At 39.6% G+C, this 14,247-nt stretch overlaps 9 non-coding genes across 9 annotated transcripts; all 9 read left to right on the forward strand.

Annotated features, from left to right (window-relative positions):
• The first annotated feature begins 246 nt into the window (after positions 1–246).
• Positions 247–365, forward strand: LOC142347710 (5S ribosomal RNA). The gene has a single exon (XR_012760689.1). It is a non-coding gene; the product is annotated as a 5S ribosomal RNA (ribosomal RNA).
• Positions 366–1,876: 1,511 nt separating this feature from the next.
• Positions 1,877–1,995, forward strand: LOC142347711 (5S ribosomal RNA). The gene has a single exon (XR_012760690.1). It is a non-coding gene; the product is annotated as a 5S ribosomal RNA (ribosomal RNA).
• A 1,323-nt stretch (positions 1,996–3,318) lies between these two features.
• On the forward strand, positions 3,319–3,437 carry LOC142347712 (5S ribosomal RNA). The gene has a single exon (XR_012760691.1). It is a non-coding gene; the product is annotated as a 5S ribosomal RNA (ribosomal RNA).
• A 3,205-nt stretch (positions 3,438–6,642) lies between these two features.
• Positions 6,643–6,761, forward strand: LOC142347141 (5S ribosomal RNA). Its single transcript, XR_012760161.1, has one exon. It is a non-coding gene; the product is annotated as a 5S ribosomal RNA (ribosomal RNA).
• A 1,324-nt stretch (positions 6,762–8,085) lies between these two features.
• LOC142347713 (5S ribosomal RNA) lies at positions 8,086–8,204 on the forward strand. Its single transcript, XR_012760692.1, has one exon. It is a non-coding gene; the product is annotated as a 5S ribosomal RNA (ribosomal RNA).
• Positions 8,205–9,343: 1,139 nt separating this feature from the next.
• Positions 9,344–9,462, forward strand: LOC142347714 (5S ribosomal RNA). Its single transcript, XR_012760693.1, has one exon. It is a non-coding gene; the product is annotated as a 5S ribosomal RNA (ribosomal RNA).
• Positions 9,463–10,413: 951 nt separating this feature from the next.
• Positions 10,414–10,532, forward strand: LOC142347715 (5S ribosomal RNA). Its single transcript, XR_012760694.1, has one exon. It is a non-coding gene; the product is annotated as a 5S ribosomal RNA (ribosomal RNA).
• Positions 10,533–11,668: 1,136 nt separating this feature from the next.
• On the forward strand, positions 11,669–11,787 carry LOC142347716 (5S ribosomal RNA). The gene has a single exon (XR_012760695.1). It is a non-coding gene; the product is annotated as a 5S ribosomal RNA (ribosomal RNA).
• A 1,512-nt stretch (positions 11,788–13,299) lies between these two features.
• Positions 13,300–13,418, forward strand: LOC142347717 (5S ribosomal RNA). The gene has a single exon (XR_012760696.1). It is a non-coding gene; the product is annotated as a 5S ribosomal RNA (ribosomal RNA).
• The last annotated feature ends 829 nt before the right edge of the window (positions 13,419–14,247 follow it).

Below are 14,247 nucleotides of genomic sequence, written 5' to 3' on the forward strand. Positions count from 1 at the left end.
TCTCTCCCTTGTTTTGGGGCCGTTCCACTGTATTGTGGATGGTTGGAAGCAAAAAGTTTGTGCGTTGGTCATAATACACTGTATGGCTACGAATTGCATAAATTATATTACAACCGTGGCTAAAATTGCATGTATTAAGTGACTATTTTGCAAACCGCAAGGCGGCCAGTTAAAGTAATCCTATATATGAATATAAGACTACAATACAATACTGTTGTATATAAATTCGCTCCCGCTTACGCAAATGCCTACGACCATACCATGTTGAATGCACCGGTTCTCGTCCGATCACCGAAGTTAAGCAACATTGGGCCTGGTTAGTACTTGGATGGGTGACCGCTTGGGAACACCAGGTGTTGTAGGCTTTTTCTTTTGAGTATTCAAACCTCATAGAATACTTTTATTCGATATTTACACATTTTAGAGCCTCAAAAAGCCTCGGTGATCGAAAAAGTTAAGCCTCATCGAGCGGGGATACTTTTTTGGAAATCGGTAAAAACTTGTCCAAAATGATTCGCTGTGCCAGATTTTTTTGTTTTATCCCAAACTATGGCTCAAGTGGAGCATGCCCACAAAAAATGAGCCAATTTGGACTAAAATTGACGATTTGGTGACCAAAACAAAGTTCGGTGATCGAAAAAGTTAAGCCTCATCGAGCGCGGATACTTTTTTGGAAATCGGTAAAAACTTGTCCAAAATGATTCGCTGTGCCAGATTTTTTTGTTTTGTCCCAAACTATGGCTCAAGTGGAGCATGCCCACAAAAAATGAGCCAATTTGGACTAAAATTGACGATTTGGTGGCCAAAACAAAGTTCGGTGATCGAAAAAGTTAAGCCTCATCGAGCGCGGATACTTTTTTGGAAATTGGTGAAAACTTGTCCAAAATGGTTCGCTGTGCCAGATTTTTTTGTTTTAGCCCCAACTATGGGTCAAGTAGAGCATGCCCACAAAAAATGAGCCATTTCGGACTAAAATTGACGATTTGGTGGCCAAAACAAAGTTCGGTGATCGAAAAAGTTAAGCCTCATCGAGCGCGGATACTTTTTTGGAAATTGGTGAAAACTTGTCCAAAATGGTTCGCTGTGCCAGATTTTTTTGTTTTAGCCCCAACTATGACTCAAGTGGAGCATGCCCACAAAAAATGAGCCAATTCGGACTAAAATTGACGATTTGGTGGCCAAAACAAAGTTTGGTGATCGAAAAAGTTAAGCCTCATCGAGCGCGGATACTTTTTGTAAATGACAATTTCAGCAATAACCATTGCTCCAAACACACCCATTTACTTGTAAAGGCCATTCTAATAGTTCCCCTGCTTGCGTTTATTGTATATTTGATATTTGGAACTGTCTCGGAAACATCAATACTAATTGTAAAATTTCCCTTTATTAATCTAACTTTTAAGTTAGTGCAAATCGCTGAGTTCCATTCTTTAGGCTGCACTCCGCTAACGCAGAGTGCATTCAAATAAAACTTATCAAATAGAGTTGATACTTACCTATTTAATAAGTTTATCACAACAATTAGGCTAAAAGCAATTCGCCACTGATTTTCCCAATTACCGACCTAAACCCACTGAAGTCATGCTTCCGGTTCAATGTCCGGTTGAACAGGTTCCTCGGACCCAATTCATCTCTCCCTTGTTTTGGGGCCGTTCCACTGTATTGTGGATGGTTGGAAGCAAAAAGTTTGTGCGTTGGTCATAATACACTGTATGGCTACGAATTGCATAAATTATATTACAACCGTGGCTAAAATTGCATGTATTAAGTGACTATTTTGCAAACCGCAAGGCGGCCAGTTAAAGTAATCCTATATATGAATATAAGACTACAATACAATACTGTTGTATATAAATTCGCTCCCGCTTACGCAAATGCCTACGACCATACCATGTTGAATGCACCGGTTCTCGTCCGATCACCGAAGTTAAGCAACATTGGGCCTGGTTAGTACTTGGATGGGTGACCGCTTGGGAACACCAGGTGTTGTAGGCTTTTTCTTTTGAGTATTCAAACCTCATAGAATACTTTTATTCGATATTTACACATTTTAGAGCCTCAAAAAGCCTCGGTGATCGAAAAAGTTAAGCCTCATCAAGCGGGGATACTTTTTTGGAAATCGGTAAAAACTTGTCCAAAATGATTCGCTGTGCCAGATTTTTTTGTTTTATCCCAAACTATGGCTCAAGTGGAGCATGCCCACAAAAAATGAGCCAATTTGGACTAAAATTGACGATTTGGTGACCAAAACAAAGTTCGGTGATCGAAAAAGTTAAGCCTCATCGAGCGCGGATACTTTTTTGGAAATCGGTAAAAACCTGTCCAAAATGATTCGCTGTGCCAGATTTTTTTGTTTTATCCCAAACTATGGCTCAAGTGGAGCATGCCCACAAAAAATGAGCCAATTTGGACTAAAATTGACGATTTGGTGACCAAAACAAAGTTCGGTGATCGAAAAAGTTAAGCCTCATCGAGCGCGGATACTTTTTTGGAAATCGGTAAAACCTGTCCAAAATGATTCGCTGTGCCAGATTTTTTTGTTTTATCCCAAACTATGGCTCAAGTGGAGCATGCCCACAAAAAATGAGCCAATTTGGACTAAAATTGACGATTTGGTGAACAAAACAAAGTTCGGTGATCGAAAAAGTTAAGCCTCATCGAGCGCGGATACTTTTTGTAAATGACAATTTCAGCAATAACCATTGCTCCAAACACACCCCATATACTTGTAAAGGCCATTCTAATAGTTCCCCTGCTTGCGTTTACTGTATATTTGATATTTGGAACTGTCTCGGAAACATCAATACTAATTGTAAAATTTCCCTTTATTAATCTAACTTTTAAGTTAGTGCAAATCGCTGAGTTCCATTCTTTAGGCTGCACTCCGCTAACGCATAGTGCATTCAAATAAAACTTATCAAATAGAGTTGATACTTACCTATTTAATAAGTTTATCACAACAATTAGGCTAAAAGCAATTCGCCACTGATTTTCCCAATTACCGACCTAAACCCACTGAAGTCATGCTTCCGGTTCAATGTCCGGTTGAACAGGTTCCTCGGACCCAATTCATCTCTCCCTTGTTTTGGGGCCGTTCCACTGTATTGTGGATGGTTGGAAGCAAAAAGTTTGTGCGTTGGTCATAATACACTGTATGGCTACGAATTGCATAAATTATATTACAACCGTGGCTAAAATTGCATGTATTAAGTGACTATTTTGCAAACCGCAAGGCGGCCAGTTAAAGTAATCCTATATATGAATATAAGACTACAATACAATACTGTTGTATATAAATTCGCTCCCGCTTACGCAAATGCCTACGACCATACCATGTTGAATGCACCGGTTCTCGTCCGATCACCGAAGTTAAGCAACATTGGGCCTGGTTAGTACTTGGATGGGTGACCGCTTGGGAACACCAGGTGTTGTAGGCTTTTTCTTTTGAGTATTCAAACCTCATAGAATACTTTTATTCGATATTTACACATTTTAGAGCCTCAAAAAGCCTCGGTGATCGAAAAAGTTAAGCCTCATCGAGCGGGGATACTTTTTTGGAAATCGGTAAAAACTTGTCCAAAATGATTCGCTGTGCCAGATTTTTTTGTTTTATCCCAAACTATGGCTCAAGTGGAGCATGCCCACAAAAAATGAGCCAATTTGGACTAAAATTGACGATTTGGTGACCAAAACAAAGTTCGGTGATCGAAAAAGTTAAGCCTCATCGAGCGCGGATACTTTTTTGGAAATCGGTAAAAACTTGTCCAAAATGATTCGCTGTGCCAGATTTTTCTGTTTTATCCCAAACTATGGCTCAAGTGGAGCATGCCCACAAAAAATGAGCCAATTCGGACTAAAATTGACGATTTGGTGGCCAAAACAAAGTTCGGTGATCGAAAAAGTTAAGCCTCATCGAGCGCGGATACTTTTTTGGAAATTGGTGAAAACTTGTCCAAAATGGTTCGCTGTGCCAGATTTTTTTGTTTTAGCCCCAACTATGGCTCAAGTAGAGCATGCCCACAAAAAATGAGCCATTTCGGACTAAAATTGACGATTTGGTGGCCAAAACAAAGTTCGGTGATCGAAAAAGTTAAGCCTCATCGAGCGCGGATACTTTTTTGGAAATTGGTGAAAACTTGTCCAAAATGGTTCGCTGTGCCAGATTTTTTTGTTTTAGCCCCAACTATGACTCAAGTGGAGCATGCCCACAAAAAATGAGCCAATTCGGACTAAAATTGACGATTTGGTGGCCAAAACAAAGTTCGGTGATCGAAAAAGTTAAGCCTCATCGAGCGCGGATACTTTTTTGGAAATTGGTGAAAACTTGTCCAAAATGGTTCGCTGTGCCAGATTTTTTTGTTTTAGCCCCAACTATGACTCAAGTGGAGCATGCCCACAAAAAATGAGCCAATTTGGACTAAAATTGACGATTTGGTGACCAAAACAAAGTTCGGTGATCGAAAAAGTTAAGCCTCATCGAGCGCGGATACTTTTTTGGAAATCGGTAAAAACTTGTCCAAAATGATTCGCTGTGCCAGATTTTTTTGTTTTATCCCAAACTATGGCTCAAGTGGAGCATGCCCACAAAAAATGAGCCAATTTGGACTAAAATTGGCGATTTTGTGACCAAAACAAAGTTCGGTGATCGAAAAAGTTAAGCCTCATCGAGCGCGGATACTTTTTTGGAAATCGGTAAAAACTTGTCCAAAATGATTCGCTGTGCCAGATTTTTTTGTTTTATCCCAAACTATGGCTCAAGTGGAGCATGCCCACAAAAAATGAGCCAATTCGGACTAAAATTGACGATTTGGTGGCCAAAACAAAGTTCGGTGATCGAAAAAGTTAAGCCTCATCGAGCGCGGATACTTTTTTGGAAATTGGTGAAAACTTGTCCAAAATGGTTCGCTGTGCCAGATTTTTTTGTTTTAGCCCCAACTATGGCTCAAGTAGAGCATGCCCACAAAAAATGAGCCATTTCGGACTAAAATTGACGATTTGGTGGCCAAAACAAAGTTCGGTGATCGAAAAAGTTAAGCCTCATCGAGCGCGGATACTTTTTTGGAAATTGGTGAAAACTTGTCCAAAATGGTTCGCTGTGCCAGATTTTTTTGTTTTAGCCCCAACTATGACTCAAGTGGAGCATGCCCACAAAAAATGAGCCAATTCGGACTAAAATTGACGATTTGGTGGCCAAAACAAAGTTCGGTGATCGAAAAAGTTAAGCCTCATCGAGCGCGGATACTTTTTTGGAAATTGGTGAAAACTTGTCCAAAATGGTTCGCTGTGCCAGATTTTTTTGTTTTAGCCCCAACTATGACTCAAGTGGAGCATGCCCACAAAAAATGAGCCAATTTGGACTAAAATTGACGATTTGGTGACCAAAACAAAGTTCGGTGATCGAAAAAGTTAAGCCTCATCGAGCGCGGATACTTTTTTGGAAATCGGTAAAAACTTGTCCAAAATGATTCGCTGTGCCAGATTTTTTTGTTTTATCCCAAACTATGGCTCAAGTGGAGCATGCCCACAAAAAATGAGCCAATTTGGACTAAAATTGGCGATTTGGTGACCAAAACAAAGTTCGGTGATCGAAAAAGTTAAGCCTCATCGAGCGCGGATACTTTTTTGGAAATCGGTAAAAACTTGTCCAAAATGATTCGCTGTGCCAGATTTTTTTGTTTTATCCCAAACTATGGCTCAAGTGGAGCATGCCCACAAAAAATGAGCCAATTTGGACTAAAATTGACGATTTGGTGGCCAAAACAAAGTTCGGTGATCGAAAAAGTTAAGTCTCATCGAGCGCGGATACTTTTTTGGAAATTGGTGAAAACTTGTCCAAAATGGTTCGCTGTGCCATATTTTTTTTGTTTTAGCCCCAACTATGACTCAAGTGGAGCATGCCCACAAAAAATGAGCCAATTCGGACTAAAATTGACGATTTGGTGGCCAAAACAAAGTTTGGTGATCGAAAAAGTTAAGCCTCATCGAGCGCGGATACTTTTTGTAAATGACAATTTCAGCAATAACCATTGCTCCAAACACACCCCATATACTTGTAAAGGCCATTCTAATAGTTCCCCTGCTTGCGTTTACTGTATATTTGATATTTGGAACTGTCTCGGAAACATCAATACTAATTGTAAAATTTCCCTTTATTAATCTAACTTTTATGTTAGTGCAAATCGCTGAGTTCCATTCTTTAGGCTGCACTCCGCTAACGCAGAGTGCATTCAAATAAAACTTATCAAATAGAGTTGATACTTACCTATTTAATAAGTTTATCACAACAATTAGGCTAAAAGCAATTCGCCACTGATTTTCCCAATTACCGACCTAAACCCACTGAAGTCATGCTTCCGGTTCAATGTCCGGTTGAACAGGTTCCTCGGACCCAATTCATCTCTCCCTTGTTTTGGGGCCGTTCCACTGTATTGTGGATGGTTGGAAGCAAAAAGTTTGTGCGTTGGTCATAATACACTGTATGGCTACGAATTGCATAAATTATATTACAACCGTGGCTAAAATTGCATGTATTAAGTGACTATTTTGCAAACCGCAAGGCGGCCAGTTAAAGTAATCCTATATATGAATATAAGACTACAATACAATACTGTTGTATATAAATTCGCTCCCGCTTACGCAAATGACTACGACCATACCATGTTGAATGCACCGGTTCTCGTCCGATCACCGAAGTTAAGCAACAGTGGGCCTGGTTAGTACTTGGATGGGTGACCGCTTGGGAACACCAGGTGTTGTAGGCTTTTTCTTTTGAGTATTCAAACCTCATAGAATACTTTTATTCGATATTTACACATTTTAGAGCCTCAAAAAGCCTCGGTGATCGAAAAAGTTAAGCCTCATCGAGCGGGGATACTTTTTTGGAAATCGGTGAAAACTTGTCCAAAATGATTCGCTGTGCCAGATTTTTTTGTTTTATCCCAAACTATGGCTCAAGTGGAGCATGCCCAAAAAAAATGAGCCAATTTGGACTAAAATTGACGATTTGGTGACCAAAACAAAGTTCGGTGATCGAAAAAGTTAAGCCTCATCGAGCGCGGATACTTTTTTGGAAATCGGTAAAAACTTGTCCAAAATGATTCGCTGTGCCAGATTTTTTTGTTTTATCCCAAACTATGGCTCAAGTGGAGCATGCCCACAAAAAATGAGCCAATTTGGACTAAAATTGACGATTTGGTGACCAAAACAAAGTTCGGTGATCGAAAAAGTTAAGCCTCATCGAGCGCGGATACTTTTTTGGAAATCGGTAAAAACCTGTCCAAAATGATTCGCTGTGCCAGATTTTCTTATTTTATCCCAAACTATGGCTCAAGTGGAGCATGCCCACAAAAAATGAGCCAATTCGGACTAAAATTGACGATTTGGTGGCCAAAACAAAGTTTGGTGATCGAAAAAGTTAAGCCTCATCGAGCGCGGATACTTTTTGTAAATGACAATTTCAGCAATAACCATTGCTCCAAACACACCCCATATACTTGTAAAGGCCATTCTAATAGTTCCCCTGCTTGCGTTTACTGTATATTTGATATTTGGAACTGTCTCGGAAACATCAATACTAATTGTAAAATTTCCCTTTATTAATCTAACTTTTAAGTTAGTGCAAATCGCTGAGTTCCATTCTTTAGGCTGCACTCCGCTAACGCATAGTGCATTCAAATAAAACTTATCAAATAGAGTTGATACTTACCTATTTAATAAGTTTATCACAACAATTAGGCTAAAAGCAATTGGCCACTGATTTTCCCAATTACCGACCTAAACCCACTGAAGTCATGCTTCCGGTTCAATGTCCGGTTGAACAGGTTCCTCGGACCCAATTCATCTCTCCCTTGTTTTGGGGCCGTTCCACTGTATTGTGGATGGTTGGAAGCAAAAAGTTTGTGCGTTGGTCATAATACACTGTATGGCTACGAATTGCATAAATTATATTACAACCGTGGCTAAAATTGCATGTATTAAGTGACTATTTTGCAAACCGCAAGGCGGCCAGTTAAAGTAATCCTATATATGAATATAAGACTACAATACAATACTGTTGTATATAAATTCGCTCCCGCTTACGCAAATGCCTACGACCATACCATGTTGAATGCACCGGTTCTCGTCCGATCACCGAAGTTAAGCAACATTGGGCCTGGTTAGTACTTGGATGGGTGACCGCTTGGGAACACCAGGTGTTGTAGGCTTTTTCTTTTGAGTATTCAAACCTCATAGAATACTTTTATTCGATATTTACACATTTTAGAGCCTCAAAAAGCCTCGGTGATCGAAAAAAGTAAGCCTCATCGAGCGCGGATACTTTTTTGGAAATCGGTAAAAACTTTTCCAAAATGATTCGCTGTGCCAGATTTTTTTGTTTTATCCCAAACTATGGCTCAAGTGGAGCATGCCCACAAAAAATGAGCCAATTTGGACTAAAATTGACGATTTGGTGACCAAAACAAAGTTCGATGATCGAAAAAGTTAAGCCTCATCGAGCGCGGATACTTTTTTGGAAATCGGTAAAAACTTGTCCAAAATGATTCGCTGTGCCAGATTTTTTTGTTTTATCCCAAACTATGGCTCAAGTGGAGCATGCCCACAAAAAATGAGCCAATTTGGACAAAAATTGACGATTTGGTGACCAAAACAAAGTTCGGTGATCGAAAAAGTTAAGCCTCATCGAGCGCGGATACTTTTTGTAAATGACAATTTCAGCAATAACCATTGCTCCAAACACACCCCATATACTTGTAAAGGCCATTCTAATAGTTCCCCTGCTTGCGTTTACTGTATATTTGATATTTGGAACTGTCTCGGAAACATCAATACTAATTGTAAAATTTCCCTTTATTAATCTAACTTTTAAGTTAGTGCAAATCGCTGAGGAGTTCCATTCTTTAGGCTGCACTCCTCTAACGCAGAGTGCATTCAAATAAAACTTATCAAATAGAGTTGATACTTACCTATTTAATAAGTTTATCACAACAATTAGGCTAAAAGCAATTCGCCACTGATTTTCCCAATTACCGACCTAAACCCACTGAAGTCATGCTCCCGGTTCAATGTCCGGTTGAACAGGTTCCTCGGACCCAATTCATCTCTCCCTTGTTTTGGGGCCGTTCCACTGTATTGTGGATGGTTGGAAGCAAAAAGTTTGTGCGTTGGTCATAATACACTGTATGGCTACGAATTGCATAAATTATATTACAACCGTGGCTAAAATTGCATATATTAAGTGACTATTTTGCAAACCGCAAGGCGGCCAGTTAAAGTAATCCTATATATGAATATAAGACTACAATACAATACTGTTGTATATAAATACGCTCCCGCTTACGCAAATGCCTACGACCATACCATGTTGAATGCACCGGTTCTCGTCCGATCACCGAAGTTAAGCAACATTGGGCCTGGTTAGTACTTGGATGGGTGACCGCTTGGGAACACCAGGTGTTGTAGGCTTTTTCTTTTGAGTATTCAAACCTCATAGAATACTTTTATTCGATATTTACACATTTTAGAGCCTCAAAAAGCCTCGGTGATCGAAAAAGTTAAGCCTCATCGAGCGCGGATACTTTTTTGGAAATCGGTAAAAACTTGTCCAAAATGATTCGCTGTGCCAGATTTTTTTGTTTTATCCCAAACTATGGCTCAAGTGGAGCATGCCCACAAAAAATGAGCCAATTTGGACAAAAATTGACGATTTGGTGACCAAAACAAAGTTCGGTGATCGAAAAAGTTAAGCCTCATCGAGCGCGGATACTTTTTGTAAATGACAATTTCAGCAATAACCATTGCTCCAAACACACCCCATATACTTGTAAAGGCCATTCTAATAGTTCCCCTGCTTGCGTTTACTGTATATTTGATATTTGGAACTGTCTCGGAAACATCAATACTAATTGTAAAATTTCCCTTTATTAATCTAACTTTTAAGTTAGTGCAAATCGCTGAGGAGTTCCATTCTTTAGGCTGCACTCCTCTAACGCAGAGTGCATTCAAATAAAACTTATCAAATAGAGTTGATACTTACCTATTTAATAAGTTTATCACAACAATTAGGCTAAAATCAATTCGCCACTGATTTTCCCAATTACCGACCTAAACCCACTGAAGTCATGCTTCCGGTTCAATGTCCGGTTGAACAGGTTCCTCGGACCCAATTCATCTCTCCCTTGTTTTGGGGCCGTTCCACTGTATTGTGGATGGTTGGAAGCAAAAAGTTTGTGCGTTGGTCATAATACACTGTATGGCTACGAATTGCATAAATTATATTACAACCGTGGCTAAAATTGCATGTATTAAGTGACTATTTTGCAAACCGCAAGGCGGCCAGTTAAAGTAATCCTATATATGAATATAAGACTACAATACAATACTGTTGTATATAAATACGCTCCCGCTTACGCAAATGCCTACGACCATACCATGTTGAATGCACCGGTTCTCGTCCGATCACCGAAGTTAAGCAACATTGGGCCTGGTTAGTACTTGGATGGGTGACCGCTTGGGAACACCAGGTGTTGTAGGCTTTTTCTTTTGAGTATTCAAACCTCATAGAATACTTTTATTCGATATTTACACATTTTAGAGCCTCAAAAAGCCTCGGTGATCGAAAAAGTTAAGCCTCATCGAGCGCGGATACTTTTTTGGAAATCGGTAAAAACTTGTCCAAAATGATTCGCTGTGCCAGATTTTTTTGTTTTATCCCAAACTATGGCTCAAGTGGAGCATGCCCACAAAAAATGAGCCAATTTGGACTAAAATTGACGATTTGGTGACCAAAACAAAGTTCGGTGATCGAAAAAGTTAAGCCTCATCGAGCGCGGATACTTTTTTGGAAATCGGTAAAAACTTGTCCAAAATGATTCGCTGTGCCAGATTTTTTTGTTTTATCCCAAACTATGGCTCAAGTGGAGCATGCCCACAAAAAATGAGCCAATTTGGACAAAAATTGACGATTTGGTGACCAAAACAAAGTTCGGTGATCGAAAAAGTTAAGCCTCATCGAGCGCGGATACTTTTTGTAAATGACAATTTCAGCAATAACCATTGCTCCAAACACACCCCATATACTTGTAAAGGCCATTCTAATAGTTCCCCTGCTTGCGTTTACTGTATATTTGATATTTGGAACTGTCTCGGAAACATCAATACTAATTGTAAAATTTCCCTTTATTAATCTAACTTTTAAGTTAGTGCAAATCGCTGAGTTACATTCTTTAGGCTGCACTCCGCTAACGCAGAGTGCATTCAAATAAAACTTATCAAATAGAGTTGATACTTACCTATTTAATAAGTTTATCACAACAATTAGGCTAAAAGCAATTCGCCACTGATTTTCCCAATTACCGACCTAAACCCACTGAAGTCATGCTTCCGGTTCAATGTCCGGTTGAACAGGTTCCTCGGACCCAATTCATCTCTCCCTTGTTTTGGGGCCGTTCCACTGTATTGTGGATGGTTGGAAGCAAAAAGTTTCTGCGTTGGTCATAATACACTTTATGGCTACGAATTGCATAAATTATATTACAACCGTGGCTAAAATTGCATGTATTAAGTGACTATTTTGCAAACCGCAAGGCGGCCAGTTAAAGTAATCCTATATATGAATATAAGACTACAATACAATACTGTTGTATATAAATTCGCTCCCGCTTACGCAAATGCCTACGACCATACCATGTTGAATGCACCGGTTCTCGTCCGATCACCGAAGTTAAGCAACATTGGGCCTGGTTAGTACTTGGATGGGTGACCGCTTGGGAACACCAGGTGTTGTAGGCTTTTTCTTTTGAGTATTCAAACCTCATAGAATACTTTTATTCGATATTTAAACATTTTAGAGCCTCAAAAAGCCTCGGTGATCGAAAAAGTTAAGCCTCATCGAGCGGGGATACTTTTTTGGAAATCGGTAAAAACTTGTCCAAAATGATTCGCTGTGCCAGATTTTTTTGTTTTATCCCAAACTATGGCTCAAGTGGAGCATGCCCACAAAAAATGAGCCAATTTGGACTAAAATTGACGATTTGGTGACCAAAACAAAGTTCGGTGATCGAAAAAGTTAAGCCTCATCGAGCGCGGATACTTTTTTGGAAATCGGTAAAAACTTGTCCAAAATGACTCGCTGTGCCAGATTTTTTTGTTTTATCCCAAACTATGGCTCAAGTGGAGCATGCCCACAAAAAATGAGCCAATTTGGACTAAAATTGACGATTTGGTGGCCAAAACAAAGTTCGGTGATCGAAAAAGTTAAGCCTCATCGAGCGCGGATACTTTTTTGGAAATTGGTGAAAACTTGTCCAAAATGGTTCGCTGTGCCAGATTTTTTTGTTTTAGCCCCAACTATGGCTCAAGTGGAGCATGCCCACAAAAAATGAGCCATTTCGGACTAAAATTGACGATTTGGTGGCCAAAACAAAGTTCGGTGATCGAAAAAGTTAAGCCTCATCGAGCGCGGATACTTTTTTGGAAATCGGTAAAAACTTGTCCAAAATGATTCGCTGTGCCAGATTTTTTTGTTTTATCCCAAACTATGGCTCAAGTGGAGCATGCCCACAAAAAATGAGCCAATTTGGACAAAAATTGACGATTTGGTGACCAAAACAAAGTTCGGTGATCGAAAAAGTTAAGCCTCATCGAGCGCGGATACTTTTTGTAAATGACAATTTCAGCAATAACCATTGCTCCAAACACACCCCATATACTTGTAAAGGCCATTCTAATAGTTCCCCTGCTTGCGTTTACTGTATATTTGATATTTGGAACTGTCTCGGAAACATCAATACTAATTGTAAAATTTCCCTTTATTAATCTAACTTTTAAGTTAGTGCAAATCGCTGAGTTACATTCTTTAGGCTGCACTCCGCTAACGCAGAGTGCATTCAAATAAAACTTATCAAATAGAGTTGATACTTACCTATTTAATAAGTTTATCACAACAATTAGGCTAAAAGCAATTCGCCACTGATTTTCCCAATTACCGACCTAAACCCACTGAAGTCATGCTTCCGGTTCAATGTCCGGTTGAACAGGTTCCTCGGACCCAATTCATCTCTCCCTTGTTTTGGGGCCGTTCCACTGTATTGTGGATGGTTGGAAGCAAAAAGTTTCTGCGTTGGTCATAATACACTTTATGGCTACGAATTGCATAAATTATATTACAACCGTGGCTAAAATTGCATGTATTAAGTGACTATTTTGCAAACCGCAAGGCGGCCAGTTAAAGTAATCCTATATATGAATATAAGACTACAATACAATACTGTTGTATATAAATTCGCTCCCGCTTACGCAAATGCCTACGACCATACCATGTTGAATGCACCGGTTCTCGTCCGATCACCGAAGTTAAGCAACATTGGGCCTGGTTAGTACTTGGATGGGTGACCGCTTGGGAACACCAGGTGTTGTAGGCTTTTTCTTTTGAGTATTCAAACCTCATAGAATACTTTTATTCGATATTTAAACATTTTAGAGCCTCAAAAAGCCTCGGTGATCGAAAAAGTTAAGCCTCATCGAGCGGGGATACTTTTTTGGAAATCGGTAAAAACTTGTCCAAAATGATTCGCTGTGCCAGATTTTTTTGTTTTATCCCAAACTATGGCTCAAGTGGAGCATGCCCACAAAAAATGAGCCAATTTGGACTAAAATTGACGATTTGGTGACCAAAACAAAGTTCGGTGATCGAAAAAGTTAAGCCTCATCGAGCGCGGATACTTTTTTGGAAATCGGTAAAAACTTGTCCAAAATGACTCGCTGTGCCAGATTTTTTTGTTTTATCCCAAACTATGGCTCAAGTGGAGCATGCCCACAAAAAATGAGCCAATTTGGACTAAAATTGACGATTTGGTGGCCAAAACAAAGTTCGGTGATCGAAAAAGTTAAGCCTCATCGAGCGCGGATACTTTTTTGGAAATTGGTGAAAACTTGTCCAAAATGGTTCGCTGTGCCAGATTTTTTTGTTTTAGCCCCAACTATGGCTCAAGTGGAGCATGCCCACAAAAAATGAGCCATTTCGGACTAAAATTGACGATTTGGTGGCCAAAACAAAGTTCGGTGATCGAAAAAGTTAAGCCTCATCGAGCGCGGATACTTTTTTGGAAATCGGTAAAAACTTGTCCAAAATGATTCGCTGTGCCAGATTTTTTTGTTTTATCCCAAACTATGGCTCAAGTGGAGCATGCCCACAAAAAATGAGCCAATTTGGACAAAAATTGACGATTTGGTGACCAAAACAAAGTTCGG

The sequence above is a fragment of the Convolutriloba macropyga genome, chromosome 9 (assembly GCF_964194025.1).
Source record: "Convolutriloba macropyga chromosome 9, txConMacr16.3, whole genome shotgun sequence".
NCBI classification, from domain to species: Eukaryota; Metazoa; Xenacoelomorpha; order Acoela; family Convolutidae; genus Convolutriloba; species Convolutriloba macropyga.